This window comes from Melospiza melodia, chromosome 2 (genome assembly GCF_035770615.1).
Source record: "Melospiza melodia melodia isolate bMelMel2 chromosome 2, bMelMel2.pri, whole genome shotgun sequence".
Taxonomy (NCBI): domain Eukaryota; kingdom Metazoa; phylum Chordata; class Aves; order Passeriformes; family Passerellidae; genus Melospiza; species Melospiza melodia.
In genome coordinates this window covers 88776961-88780131 of record NC_086195.1, presented here as the reverse complement: position 1 = coordinate 88780131, position 3171 = coordinate 88776961, and positions in this window count along the sequence as shown.

Genomic DNA, 3171 nt, shown 5'->3' with positions numbered 1-3171 from the left:
GGCTTGCTATGGAAAAAGAGCTTCCCTGCTTTATTCCAGTAAGCCTGGCTAGCAGGCTGAATGTCTGAGATGAGAAAAATGATCTCATTCAGTTGGGGTTTTTTTTTTTCATCCTTGCATACATACAGTTTGAGCTGAAGCGGAGTAAAAGCTCTGAAAAGAACACAGAAATTGTCCCTTAATGGTGGAGTGTGATGGACCAGGAAAGCTCCTGGACAGTTCAAGCAGCCCAAAAGAACAGTGGAGAGCACTGCCAGCTGGGAGGAGGGGAGCCCTCAGGGGACAGCCACTGGGTCCAGCCAGGGATCTACTCTGCACCTTGAAATGATGATGTGCTTCTCCCAAGACTTCTCCCTGCTTCAGATGGTCCCTGAAATGCTGGAGCAGAGGTCATTTCCCCAAAGTCCCAGTTGCTATCATCCTTATATGTTAGTGTGATGGCAGGCATGGCCTGGCATGTTTGGTCCTGGCCTGCCAAGACTGGACTTGGACTGGAGAACATTTGCAGTTCATGTGGAGGCAGCCACACCAGGCTGCTGCCTGGTCCAGGCCACCTCATCTCATTTTAGGCATTTAACTGAACACTTAGTTAGGAGCAGTTTCCTTCAGGGTCACTGGGAACAAAAACACATCTTCATTTGAGTGTTGACAAGGGGTCTGGTGGTGCCTCTCTCTACAGACTGTGGGAAAAAGTCCTAGTGTAATAAGACTCTCAGCTTGGCCTGAAGTGAGATGGGATGAGTCCAGGCTCAGATGTCTCCCTTCAGGGTGATGAGTGCTGTCCTTTGCCAGAGCAGGTCAGGACATCCTCACTGTCAGACTCTCTGAATCACACATGGCTTCTCCCCCGAGACACTGCAGTTTGACAGCTAAGGAAGGGACCTGTAGCTGACAGTTTGAAGAACTCCAAGTGCACTTATCTTTACAGGCATTTGAGAACCCAATATGAGATTTACAGCATTGGCTTGCTGCTAAAGTAGCATTTCACAAAAGCTCTGGTACAGTGGTTGCTGGGACAGACAGCGTGCTTCATGCAGCAGGCAATTTTGCTGGGAGTTTCTTGATTCCACTTAGAACTAAGTGCATTTCTGTGACACTGTGATGAGGGTTGTCCTACAGAGAGGTTGTAAAAATAATCAGGGTGATTTGAGCTCTCTTATCTGCAACAAATGATGAGTTGTGACTGTGCACCAAGAAACAAGAGATGAGAATCTTCCTTCTCTTTGGAGAAGTTGTGACACCGTTTTGTTAAGACCTCCTTCAAGACTAGGGCACCATTCACAGGGCAAAAACTGAGTCGTTATTTTTCAGTTTTCTTTGTTTAAATTCTGTTCCCAATGGAAATTTTTCACAGTAAGAAATGAGGAGGATGTTTAACTTCAGTTTGGTCTATGGCAGAATTAATGTGCATGGAATATCCAGTCCTCGGTTCTTTACTTGTCTTTGGCACTGAATGAATGTCTGTCATTGTGAATATCTACAAAATTACTGTTTTAATGACCTGTTTGCTTCAATTAAGGCCTGGCTATTATCTTTCCAAGAGGCAGAGGGTCAGGGAGGGGGAGACAGAACAGGAGAAAAAAAGCTGATCACTAGGATGTGTGAGTAGAACATTTAAGGGGCCAGCTGAAACTGAGAGTGGATTTGGAAAGGCTGTGTGATGAATCTGTGACATTGCAATATTTCAATCATCACATTTCAGATTCTGGTTCATGCATCATTTGCTATGAAAGTTTTGAGATTTTAATCAGTGTTTCAAGAGTAAATTGATACAGCCTAATCATTTAGAATCTCTGGCATGAGACCAAAGTGTATTATGTTAAGTGTATGTTATGTATTATAAAAGCTGCTTGCTGAAAATTAATTGAGTATTCCCGTGCTAGATAATGTTTCTCCATTCCCCAGAGCCCATCCCTTTGCGTGCGAGTGTTTTCCCAAGTGCAATGCAGATGCCAGAGAAAAGGTGAATATATAACATATGTAAAAGACTGGCTCAGTCTGACATAGCACAGTATCAGGCCTGCTAACCTCCCTGACTGGATCGTGGGGTTGTTTATTTGTCTGCATGATGTGTAGGAGGAAAACTTCCGGGTACAAAATGACAGAAAAATGTATTTTCCATAAAAGAAAAATATAAGAAAGTCTGTAAAAAAATGGAATGCTTTTGCATTTCTACTGATGGCCTATGTGGACTTGGCAGAACAAGCAGCCCAAGTAAATGACACAGTTAGCAGCCAGTGGGTCTAGGTAACAAATGCGCCACACACTGTGTATTGAAAGGGTCACTAAATTCCCATGTTGTGCTGGTCCTGCATCCTTCTTGACCTGTGGCAATGCTGATAAAAGGAGAAAGCTCCAAGATGAGGAGCTGGGCACACCTTTGATTTGCCAAAAGCCAATGGTGGGTGGCCACCAGCATTATTTATCCTCTGTGCTGACATTTCTGCTACAAAACTTTTCCATCTGCTGAAGCTGGTTTCTCAAGGGGATTTGGGCTCCTTTTGCAAAGAGGAGTTGATTTTGGAACTTTCCCTCTCTAACTAGTACAGAGGAAATAGGTTCAAATACCCCTTCTGCACAGGCACTCCTAAGATGAATCTTCCCACTACAGCATGTTCTTCCCAGCATCCTGGTCAAAACTGTCCTAACTAATTTATGGGGTTTGGTCATTAGGCAAAAGAAGATGGGTATTTGCTGGCTGAAGTTGGATCTCACTTCCCTCAGCTCCAGTCTCAAGTCCTCATTACACATTTACTCCCCTTACCACCTTTTAGAAAGTGGAGAAGCATCAACGCCCGGAGCATGTGTCCATCCTCTCATTTTCTCATGAGATGTCAGTGCAGGTTCATTAGCCTCAGCTGGGCAAGCCATGAGTTTGTGGCCCATTTGTACACATCCCAGGCAAGAGCCCAACACCTCTTCCTCTCCTGCCCCCCACTCTACTGTTGAAGTCCCTCGGCCACAAAGTGAGGAGAAAGGCAGCATTTGTCTTGATAGTTTTGGCTAGGATTCCCAGCCTCCCCCTTTGGCTGTCTGTCTTTCCTTCTTTGAATTTTTTAAAGCCCCAAGGCAATGGAAGAAAAGCATTTGTTTGGGGTCACTTCAAATTCTTCAGTCAAACAGAATGAATTGTTTCATTCCACTGAATATTGGGAATTCCTTTTTTTTCTG